This window comes from Anabrus simplex, chromosome 10, assembly GCF_040414725.1.
Source record: "Anabrus simplex isolate iqAnaSimp1 chromosome 10, ASM4041472v1, whole genome shotgun sequence".
Taxonomy (NCBI): domain Eukaryota; kingdom Metazoa; phylum Arthropoda; class Insecta; order Orthoptera; family Tettigoniidae; genus Anabrus; species Anabrus simplex.
In genome coordinates, this window is record NC_090274.1 from 60,560,697 (window position 1) to 60,573,508 (window position 12,812).

The window sequence follows — 12,812 nt, forward strand, 5'->3', positions numbered from 1 at the left end:
ATTTAGTCAGCAGTATGTAAAGATAGGTGGATTGAAGGATAATATCCACCGAGCTCGATAGCTGTAGTCGCTTAAGTGCGGCCAGTATCCAGTATTTGAGAGATAGTAGGTTTGAACCCTACTGTCGGCAGCCCTGAAAATGGTTTTCCGTGGTTTCCCATTTTCACACCGGCAAATGCTGGGGCTGTACCTTAATTAAGGCCACGTCCGCTTCCTTCCCACTCCTAGCCCTTCCCTGTCCCATCGTCGCCATAAGACCTATCTGTGTTGGTGCGACGTAAAGCAACTAGCAAAAAAAAAAAAAAGAAGAAAAAAAAAGAATAATATCTAGGTAGAGGAAGTGACTAATACTAATGATTTATCTATGATAGCAAAGATATTCACAAAAAGGTGTACAAGTTAAAAACTAGAACAGCAGCTGGAATTAATGAGATTTCCGGGAATATACTAAAAGCAGGAGCTGCCACATTGCACAAAGTGCAATATTTGCATATATAATATAAATATAACATCACAGTTTAAAAGTACATCCACAAATCAGTCCTTTTAACATACATAGCTTAAGCTGCAGAAAGTTTTGCATTTATATATCCGGTAATGAAGGTTGCTGGTCGTTAAGCATGGTATCGCCTCTTGTGGCTTGCAGTGGAAGAAGACATTGGTGTAGGTGTGTCTGAGTATTGCAATATATCCTTTAGGAGTTGCAAGGACTACTTCCTTCATAATACTGTTTGGGATATGCAACCTTTGCAATAGGTGATTTGAAAGGAAGATGTTACGGTTCCCCTTGTGCTGACCATGAATCCGATAAAGTCATTCCTCTTGCTTTTATATTTTTCAAGGTAATAAGGGTCAGTCAGATGGTGCACTCTCTTTTCCTCTTTGTCCAGTTCCATAGGGTGGTTGACGTGAGATTCTAATATGATTATTGTATTGATAATGAATGCAAATCCATCAGTGTTTTTGTATGCAATGATGTCTACACACTGTGTACTTCTTTCATCAGATAGACCATGGAGTTCCTCATAAACAGTATGCCCAACATCAATAACCCTGTTGCAGTCAGTGAACAGATTCAGTAATGTCTACTGTTCTGCAGGATCTCGCCATATAAGAAATATCCTAATACATGTGAAGGTGTTTTGATCTCTTTGAGGTAGCAGAGTCTGGGGTAGGGCTCTTTATCAGGAATACCATTGCACACAACATAGTTTCTGTTAGGCACGTAAATGAGCGAATGATGTGGGTAGATTTGTCAGTTGGAGGAATTAGGACTAGAATTGTGTCCGTGTATTCACCATGTGAGGGTGTAGATAAGGATGAAGTTGACAAGTTTTATGAAGCATTGAGTGACATCGTGGTCAGGGTCAACAGCAAGGATAGAAAAGTGCTAATGGGCGATTTCAATGCGAGAGTTGGGAATAGAACTGAAGGATATGAAAGGGTGATTGGTATGTGGGGAAGATAGGGAAGCTAATGGGAATGGGAAACGTTTGCTGGACTTCTGTGCTAGTATGGGTTTAGCTGTTACGAATACATTCTTCAAGCATAAGGCTATTCACCGCTACACATGGGAGGCTAGGGGTACCAGATCCATAATAGACTATATCTTAACAGACTTCGAATTCAGAAAATCTGTTAGGAATGTACGAGTTTTCCGCGGATTTTTTGATGATACAGACCACTATTTGTTCTGTAGTGAACTAAGTATCTCTAAGCCTAGGGTAGAGAAAGTAAAATCTGTCTGCAAACGAATAAGGGTAGAAAATCTCCAGGACGAGGAAATTAGACAGAAGTACATGGATATGATTAGTGAGAAGAACAGTAGACAGTAAGCAGGTTCAGGATTTAGAAAGTGAATGGGTGGCATACAGGGATGCTGTAGTAGAAACAGCAAGGGAATGCCTAGGAACAATTGTGTGTAAAGATGGGAAAAGGTGAACATCTTGGTGGAATGATGAAGTGAGAGCAGCTTGTAAATGTAAAAAGAAGACTGATCAGAAATGGCTCCAAACAAGGGCCGAGGCAGACAGGGATTTATACGTAGATGAAAGAAACAGAGCGAAACAAATAGTTGTTGAATCCAAAAAGAAGTCGTAAGAAGATTTTGGTAATAACATGGAAAGGATAGGTCAAGCAGCAGGGAAACCTTTCTGGACAGTAATAAAGAATCTTAGGAAGGGAGGGAAAAAGGAAATGAACAGTGTTTTGAGTAATTCGGGTGAACTCATAATAGATCCCAGGGAATCATTGGAGAGGTGGAGGGAATATTTTGAACATCTTCTCAATGTAAAAGGAAATCATCCTGGTGGTGTTGCAAACAGCCAAACTCATGGGGAGGAGGAAATTATGCTTGAGGAAGTGGAAAGGATGGTAAATAAACTCCATTGTCATAAAGCAGCAGGAATAGACGAAATTAGACCTGAAATGGTGAAGTATAGTGGGAAGACAGGGATGAAATGGCTTCATAGAGTAGTAAAATTAGGATGGAGTGTTGGTAAGGGACCTTCAGATTGGTCAAAAGCAGTAATTGCACCTATCTATAAGCGGGGGAACAGGAAGGATTGCAACAGCTATCGAGGTATCTCATTGATTAGTATACCAGGCAAAGTATTCACTGGCATCTTGGAAGGGAGGGTGCGATCAGTCATTGAGAGGAAGTTGGATGAAACCCAATGTGGTTTCAGACCACAGAGAGGCTGTCAGGATCAGATTTTCAGTATGTGCCACGTAATTGAAAAATGCTACGAGAGGAATAGGTAGTTGTGTTTATGTTTCGTAGATCTAGAGAAAGCATATGACAGGGTACTGAGGGAAAAGATGTTCACCATACTGGGGGACTATGGAATTAAAAGTAGATTATTAAAATCAATCAAAGGTATTTATGTTGACAATTGGGTTTCAGCGACAATTGATGGTAGAATGAGTTCTTGGTTCAGGGTACTTACAGGGGTTAGACAAGGCTGTAATCTTTCACCTTTGCTGTTCGTAGTTTACATGGATCATCTGCTGAAAGGTATAAAATGGCAGGGAGGGATTCAGTTAGGTGGAAATGTAATAAGCAGTCTGGCCTATGCTGACGACTTGGTCTTAATGGCAGATTGTGCCGAAAGCCTGCAGTGTAATATCTTGGAACTTGAAAATAGGTGCAATGAGTATGGTATGAAAATTAACCTCTTGAAGACTAAATTGATGTCAGTAGGTAAGAAATTCAACAGAATTAAATGTCAGATTGGTGATACAAAGCTAGAACAGGTCGATAATTTCAAGTATTTAGGTTGTGTGTTCTCTCAGGATGGTAATATAGTAAGTGAAATTGAATCAAGGTGTCGTAAAGCTAATGCAGTGAGCTCGCAGTTGCGATCAACAGTATTCTGTAAGAAGGAAGTCAGCTCCCAGACGAAACTATCTTTACATCGGTCTGTTTTCAGACCAACTTTGCTTTACGGGAGCGAAAGCTGGGTGGACTCAGGATATCTTATTCATAAGTTAGAAGTCAGACATGAAAGTAGCAAGAATGATTGCTGGTACAAACAGGTAGGAACAATAGTAGGAGAGTACTCGGAATGAGGAGATAAAGGGTAATTTAGGAATGAACTCGATGGATGAAGCTGTACGCATAAACCGGCTTCGGTGGTGGGGTCATGTGAGGCGAATGGAGGAGGATAGGTTACCTAGGAGAATAATGGACTCTGTTATGGAGGGTAAGAGAAGTAGAGGTAGACCAAGACGACGATAATTAGACTCGGTTTCTAACGATTTAAAGATAAGAGGTATAGAACTAAATGAGGCCACAACACTAGTTGCAAATCGAGGGTTGTGGCAACGTTCAGTAAATTCACAGAGGCTTGCAGACTGAACGCTGAAAGGCATAACAGTCTATAACGATAATGTATGTAATGTATGTATGTATGTAAATTAGAAAGACGATGAAAACCTGCATGCCTTCTATTACGGAGCGAGCAACTTGACCAATCTACTACGAGAATAGTTTCCAAAAACACTGCCTTACATGACAGGTTATAACTGGCGTAACAAAATGTAATCTCGAGACTTTAATCCCAATTAGGTATTGATTTTGAAGCTCATAGATTAAAATCACGAAGGCTTGACATAAATCATTGTCCATAACTCTTAAGACTCCCCTTATTAGGCTTTTGGGTGATAATCAACAGATGCAAGCACAGGAAAATAAGACAATTGAAATGAGCTTCATACTTCTGACGATAGATAGCACCACACTTGAAAGCAAGAAGTCGCTGAAATCAGTCTAGCCAACTCTGTATATCGGTGTCTAGCTCCGGATAGCTACCCAGCGCTTGCGCGGAGGTGGTTGCACACAAGGCAAAGTACCAGCTGCTTTACACCCCCAGGTAGTTTACCTCCCGGGCAGCCGCCAGCCACTTTACCAGCAGATGGTAGAACCGGCCCATAGTCATTTCTTTCGCTTCAGAGGGATTTCTTTCGCTTTAGATGGGTACTCCACCCTGTCTGCCTGAAGAAACGAAAACGCCTTATCACAACACGTTTTGGCCACAGTCCCAGTGAGTTGATTTTCTCTACATTTTCGAAATCCACCCCAATTTTGAAAGCTTTGTTGTTTCCCCTATTGTTCATTTCCTCACACTTAATTTCTCCAGATATTCCATTTTCTTTCAGGTAAGTTGTTGTTGTTGTAGTGTAATGTAGCTTGCCCACGTACAACCATGCAGTACTGTCACCAGCTCTGATTCTGTTATCTCCCTCAGTCTTAGTGCCTATGACGACCTTTTTCCTTCTACGATAAGTCTGAGTTGCCCATTGGTTTTCTAGATCATTCTCTGTATGGTTTTGCCCGTTAGCGGAAGATTACAACTCAAATCAAATTTAGAATTTCTAAGCTTAATTTTTCAGGTATCTAGGAGGTAGTCCCTTAGATTTTTCTGACTGATGTCATCTGGGTGAGGCCATGATTCTGAAGATATTGAATACTCTTCTGATCAAGCTTTCTTGTGTTGTTGACATGAGGGTTATTTACTCTTTTTAAACATCTTAGCCCATTATTTTGTTGGAGGGCCGCTTCTCATCTTGCTCTGAAAATATAAAGACCCTTAAATTACCAGCAAACATCATGCTAGGAAACCCTCTACTGGAAAGTGCGGAAAACTTTGCATACCTCGGCAGTGTAATATCTTGAGATACACTAGCCACAAAGGAGGTGGCAAATAGAGTGCAGAAGAGCTCTCACTTTTACCAGCAAATATGAATACTCCTCTGGAATCCCAAAGTACCAACAAAATCAAAGCTGGTGATGTTCAATCAGTACTTCCTACCGATCTTAACCTATGGTATTGAAACCTGCACCCTCGCTAAGAAGGATTCATCGAGGTTGCAGGCCTCTGAGGTGAATTCAAAAAACAAAACTAGACAAGTTAAGGATTGACATGGTGAGAAAGGAAGTTGCGATTGAGACATCATTGTTAGATCAGGTCAGCATGTCCAGATTGCAGATTGAGGTGGTTTTGGCATGTAATGAGGATGGAGCCAACAAGGACCGCTTATGGTAACTTGGAGAGGCATGTGACAGGCAAACGGATGGTGGGAAGACCAAGAACCCACTGATTGGACATCGTAAAGATGGACATTGCAGATCGGGGAAGGACACTGGAGGACGTTATTAACAACAGAACGTACCTCAATAAGATAATAATAATGTTATTTGCTTTACATCCCACTAACTACTCCATGAACCTACTACGCTGGCGTAGCAGGGGGAGAGACGATACTCCCACGTGGCGGATCGGGGGTAGGTCCTAACTGGCTTTAGGCGCACTTGAGGGAAATAAAATATCTCTTGCGGACCAAACACACAACTCCCTGTGGGTGGGGGGCGCAGACGAAGAATGCACCCACGGTATCCCCTGCCTGTCATAAGAGGCGACTAAAAGGGGCGACCAAGGGATGATCAAATTAGAGGGCTTAGTACCATCACGGCGGGAACAGCATGGGTCGCTTTTACTTGCACGTAGTACCACTCTGTTAGGTACCAAATAGGTTTTGTGATTAGTAGCAATAGAGTACGTTGGCAGCTTCTACAGTACCTGTGATTCATACCCTCTATGTGAGGAACATCCCGGGATAGCGCGGGTCCCTGTGGTTAGTCCACTTTTGAGAGTAATGTCATAGGTTTGCGTTACCTGTAAATAGCGCCGCAGTGTGCAAAACACCATAGGTCTGTATTCCCTATGCAAATTTCATTACCTGTGAGTAGTACCATACTGTGTGGAATGCCGCGAGTCTAAGCTACTTTTGATTAGTACCGCAACATGACAAATACCATGGTTCTACTTTCCCAACGATAAGTACCATTATGAGAGGCCGATGACTTGGATTTTGGACCCCTTTGGACTAAAAGCGTTATCGATTTAGTATATGCTATAGACTTGGTCAGTAATACTATTGTTTCATGTCAATTTCTGTGAATGTGAAACATTGCGTGTCGGATCAACTGATTTTTAAAAATTCATATCCATCCATTCATTCTTCACCCTCATGTTTTGAATTCTGGTCAGTGGAGGCTTTTGGACTTTTAATTTGTCATTCCATTTCGTCTCATTTCGTACCATTAGGGGCCGATGACCTCGATGTTATGCCCCTTTAAACAACAAGCCTCATCATCATCATCATCATCATCATCATCATCATCATCATCACCACTAACTAATTTTACGGTTTTTGGAGATAGTGAGGTGCCGGAATTCAGTCCAACAGGAGTCTTTCCACATGCCGGTAAATCTACTGACACAAGGCTGACATATTTGAGCACCTTCAAATACTACCGGACTGAGCCAGGATCAAATCTGCCAAGTTAGGGTCAGGAGGCCATCGCCTCAACCAGTCAGCCCAGCATCTCAATAAGACAGAGTGGAAGAGGCTTGCCAGTAGTGCCCAGGAAACTGGAACTATAAAATTATGATCATGGCGTCAGGAGTGTTGCTATGTGGACTTAAGAGCTCTTTAAGTGTACATTTGATCATCTTGTAGGCACCATCATGGAGGTATGGGAAAAAAATTTCCGTAGGAATTGTCTGAAAATCGTAGACTAGTGATGGGCAAATTGAAGCATTGAGAGATTGAGGATATTTTGGTCGGAGTGAAGGATTGGTGACCATATTAGGGCCTGTACTACGACAGCCAGATAAAAGTGCGGTATAAATTTATTTGGCAGTTTGACATTTATCTGGAAGTTTGGTTGAAAACGCGTACTACGACTTTAGTTTATATGCATTCTGGAAAAATATTCTCGAGTATAGCTATGCTGAAGTTGGAGAGGCTGTTAACGCTCTTATCTGGGACTTCACTCCTATCAGGGACGCTACTGTAAAGAATCAAGATGGCTACACATCAAGATGAATATACATCTATATGATGCTGTGCGAAATTAAGTTGTTACAATGTAATCTTTGTATATATTTATAAAGTATTTCATGCTTCCTGTCCAGCTATCACAAAATTCTTAAAGATCTTTCAAGCTAGCAAGTTGTTGCTACTGACTGTATCAGTAGCACACAAGCAACAAGCAGGAAGCTTCATGATTAGCCGTGATCGTTAGGGCAGCATCGTTTGCTGCTATGCAGTTTTTCGCGGGTTCGAGTCCCAATAGTCTTAACCTTTTTTTTACCTACTAAATGATAGTCGGTAAAGTACTAGAGGTGACAGTACACATTTCCCAATCATTAAAATGCGTAAGTATTTACGCTAAAGTGAAGTAAATGCTTGCCAGTTACTATTCTCACATTGTATTGAAAAGAAAGAATCTAACTACTTATTCAATGAGCAAACAATAAATTGAATTAATAATAAAATTAATGATCCCACGCTGCATCAGTGACATTAATTATGAATATAAACTTTACTTTCACGTCCAGGTTACATTTTCAGTCTTTTTATTTTCTATAACAGTTTCAGTTTCGTTATACAGTTAATTAATTTTAACATTTCTTCGGATGTGTATATTTCAGTTCTAATTCTGTTTTTGACCTGAACTTCCACGTTATAGCTTAATACAATTTCAAAAGGAATAGAGCTAAACAAACGAAAACACCAGGGAACGCGTATACCACCGCGCTAAATTTCACTATATTTTCAGTAACCTTATTACCAACCCAATAAAAATGTTACTACGTCTTCTGTATTACAATACCGTCGTTAAAATCTGTTGGTAATACGCAAGAAAATATTTAACTTCTAGTTTGCAAAATTGCAGCCTACGTATCTGGCTGTTTACATGACAGTCGTAGTACAGGCCCTTAGTGTATCAAGCTCCATCTGAAGGTCTCAGATTTGACTGGAGACTGAATAAGCAAAGGTAACACCAAGGTATTAAATAATCCTCGGAGATGATAGGAATTGATAAAGAAAAAAAAGATTCAATGCAAAGGTCACCCGTTGCAAGTTACCCGTTGAAGATATTTATTACCACAGACTTAGCATAATTAGGATTCAGATCAAACTTGGTTTCCTTGAAACTCTCGATTGCCATTCTTGTTAGCTCGGTCATAGATTCTCCTCTTCCCAATAAACACTTTCGTGGCCTGTCAAACATCAGTAACCATTCCCGCCATACCATAATTTTTTTTTTTTTCTTAATGGAGTTCATTTCTGTGTCCTTATGCATTTTAGTAGATCGTCGTTTGAAATACAGTATTTCAGTGTTTTTGTGCATAGTAGCAATGACACATACAGTGCACCAGCGACAATACCGATGAGTTTTTCACCTCCGGTGCCGTTTGACGCAGCGTATGATATAGATGTTGATTCCCAAAGGGACCCTGAAATATTTCTCCTGAGAGAGTAAATGTATTATACCAATTAGTTGGTCCATTATTGGAAAATTTATATTGTCCAATAATGGACCAACTAATTGGTATTGACACAGCATATGCATCATGCCAGGTAACTGAGTGTAACAAAGGAAACAATGTTTTGTTTGACTGTAGTTATTCAGTAACTTTTTTACAAGAGATAAATTCGTTTTTGAACATTTCTCACAAAAATTATGTGTAGTAAAATCCTTATTAGGCCATTGCTGTATGACCAATCACTGTACAACGTACATAACCAGTGTAAAAAGCAAAACAAGGTCATCTCTGTACAGGCCATGAAGGCTCTTGGAGGGGTGGAAGGTAAAGGCTTCCACTATCTGTAACCTCAGCACTTGGTGGGGTACGCCCGGCTGCCTTTTCCCCCCAGCAATTAACCTGGTACTCATTTTTGGTGTAGGCTGAGTGAACCTCAGGGCCATGTACATAACCAGTGTAGTAGCCTATAATAGTGCGCTGCAACAAACACAAGTAGATATGGCATTGTTTGGAGCTAATTACTTCTGTCCTTTGTGGAACTCCACGAAGTGTCACTTATGACACAAGCCTGGCTGTCCTGCGTCACACCTCTTTGTAACACAGTCTGCACGGCTTCCTCAGTCTATGCCCATTCTCCTTAGCCACACATTTACTAGCAAATGTATTATTGTAAGAGTAGAGAGTTTGGGAGCCTACGAGGCGGTGTTTCTTCCACTCAGAAGATCCTGAAACCTCACATCACAGAAAAATATGCCAAATTTTAATGCCTACAGGGATAATAACTAAACAATTAATCTGATGCCCAGATGGAGAATATGTTTAACAACAACTTAACAATGCACAAGGAAGAGATCCACTTGTTAACATTAGTACTGGCAGAAATATGAGCTTTAATATTTCACACAGAGTGTGACGCACATGTCGTCGTCGGCACTGAGTGAAAGTGGAGTCATGATGCACACATGTCTTCATCGGCCGTGAACGTGTTAAGACTGTATCGTCTGTGAACTTGAGAACAGTTAAAGGGCAAAGGCTGTTTACAAGTTGAAACCCAAGCCCAGCCATTCAACTTCCAACAATGTAATATGAGAAAAGTTCCCCCTGTATAAAAAAGTTTAATGCTATACACAAGATCTTCAAGTTTATAAAAATTGGTTTATTAATCCAGTAGAGCATACTAAAAACAGTAGGAACAAAAATCAAGACTGTAGATCAATTAATCTTTCACTATTTCAATAGTAGCTCATCAATTCTAGAAAACATAAGACTTTATCGTAGTTCACTCAACATCAAGCTTACAAGTGAAGAATTTTGATTACATGTTACCAAAGTGGTTTAATGAAACACTACGAAAAAGCCTTTAAATAGATTATCATAGGAAGAGAAGGGAGTTCATATCTCTTTGAATTACACTATCGATTTTATTATAGCACTATTCGATATGTTACACACTCAGTGTTCTTTTTGTCTGAACTAGTACTTACATAATAAGTTATAATCCAATACAGTATTCCTTTATTACTTGTTTATATTATCAAATCGAATACATAACGAACATTGCCAGAGTTGTGTCCAAATAGGCGATGGATATTCGGAGTGGTTTGCGACTAGGCAGGTTGTACAATATCTTCACTTTTATTCATCACTGTAATGGATGAAATAATGAAAAGAGTTAAGAGACTGAACAACAACTCTTGAGTTTAGAGCTCTTGCCTTTGCAATTGATGTTGTGATGTGGGGCGGTATGAGGTCGAAGTACAACAGAAGCAGAACGAATATTTTGAAGCCAAATGATGATCTTTTTATCATACAATGATGTAGTATAATTTGATAGGATGAGTCTCATGTCCAACATGCGACATCATCATTTGATCACTTAACAAATGATAATGAAAGCACTGTTTTAGGGCATCACAGGTCTGTTGTATAAATTGTCCAAATCATAATTTGAAACAAAAGGAGCTATTTCTGGGTCAAAGAGAGAATAGTTTAATTCCTTGTAGTCAAGAAGAAACTTATTTAAAAGTAATGTTTAAAGCATAGTTTTTTCATTTCCCCCTCTCTTTTGCTGATAGCCCTGCCAATAATAACAAATTGAGCTTTAAGAACATTTTATTTGGAAACAGAATAATGTACTTTTGTTGACAATTTTGAATTGAGTTTCTGTAGTTATAACCTTTATAACCTGGTTGGAAGAATAACTTGAGAAATCTCTTTCTGTGCTTTATGCTGACCAATTTCAGACTTTCTTTCAGTTTTTCTTCCTTCCAGTCCTTCAAGTTCTCTTGATTTATTTGTTCATTATAACGGTATGTCTAAAATGTTCCCATGTCCTACATTGTAATGAAGGTATTCAAGAGAATTTGTCATTTTGTAGCAAGTATGGACAACTTTCGTGAAGCAGTATGTGGATATAGAATTGTGACCGTGTTCTTAAACTGAAGATATAAATATTATGTCTGTGGACTGTTTTGATTAAATATTTGTTTATTATATTCGATCCCCAAAGAAGTATGAATAAAGTCTTTGGCTAATTTATTTATTTTCTTCCTCATTTAGCTCTTTGGATAGAATTTATATTATTTTACAGGCGATATTGCCTTGATCTTGTCTCAAGTATTGAGGTTTACTGTAAAATAACTCTGAGCGGAGCTTTTAAAAGTAGGAAAGATGAGGTTGGAATTTAAGAGGACAAATTCGGGCAAATATTCATTTATAGGATGAGAGTAAGGAATTGGAGTAGTTTATCAAGGAAAATGTTTGATAAATTTCCAAGTTCTTTGAAAATGTTTAAGAAAAGGCAAGGTAAACAACTGAAAGGAATCTGCCACCTGGGCGACAGTCCTAAATGCAGATCATTGATGGATGTTTGATTGATTCCTTTCTGTTTGGTTTTGAAGTGGTCAAAGTAATTCAGTTTACTCGTAGGTGTAAACTTATTGTGGCCAACAGTATCGCTGGTTTTCATCTTTAGGTGTAACTTGTTGTTATAGTCCACATTGTGCCCGTATTATAATATAAATATCTTGGAAATGTAGATAAGTCTTCTTTTTTTTTTAAATCTGTTCCGTCCATTACAAGTAGCAAAATTATGAAAGGGACTGGATGATGTTGAATCCAATCATAATAGTCTACAGAATGTCAGGATGAAAGAAAATGCAGTTTGGGCATCTGTATTGAAAAATGTCACCCCTAGATTTTACCGAGTGTTTCAATAAATGCATCCAAAAGTTAAACAGGAAATAGGGAGCGCTCTACTGAACATTTTGAGTTAGGAAACCTGAGGTCTGAGAAGAAAGCATAAGGTGATATGAGATTAAATATGTACCACTATTTTCTGGACTATTTACAGCTATATTTTATATGTATTTCTTTACATTCAGCTTTATGTTAATTCCAGTTCGTAGTGCCAGCTAGTGAAATAGAAAATTGGATGTTCACATAAACAGTAATAATAACATATTTAGTAAAATGCCTGTCATCTAACTTCACTGTCGGCATGTAAACAGTATTGAAACTTTTTTTAACAATTTGCTTTACGTCGCACCGACACAGACAGGTCTTATGGCGAAGATGGAATAGGGAAAATTAGGAACAGAAAGGAAGTGGCCATGGCCATAATTAAGGTTCAACCCCAGCATTTGCCTGGTGTGAACATGGGAAACAGCGGAAAACCATCATCAGGGCTGCCGACAGTGGGCTTCGAACCACTATCTCCCGGATGCAAGCTCACAACTGCACGCCCCAAACCGAACGGCCAATTCGCCCGGTAGTATTGAAGCTATCAAATTTATGATTGCCTTGACTGATCAAAATAAATCTTATGAAAACTGAATTGACAGGCACGATTAGGGCGGCTTCTGTGCTATATTGAAGCTAGTACATACACAGTGACCGAGCAAGTTGGCTGTTCGGTCAGGGGTGTGCAGCTGTGAGCTTTCATTTGGGAGATGCTGGGTTCGAACTCCACTG

At 39.4% G+C, this 12,812-nt stretch overlaps 1 long non-coding RNA gene across 1 annotated transcript in view; it reads left to right on the forward strand.

Annotated features, from left to right (window-relative positions):
- The window catches only part of LOC136882270 (uncharacterized), a 40,027-nt gene that overhangs the window by 22,214 nt on the left and 5,001 nt on the right, over positions 1–12,812 (forward strand). The gene's annotated exons all lie outside the window — the stretch shown is intronic.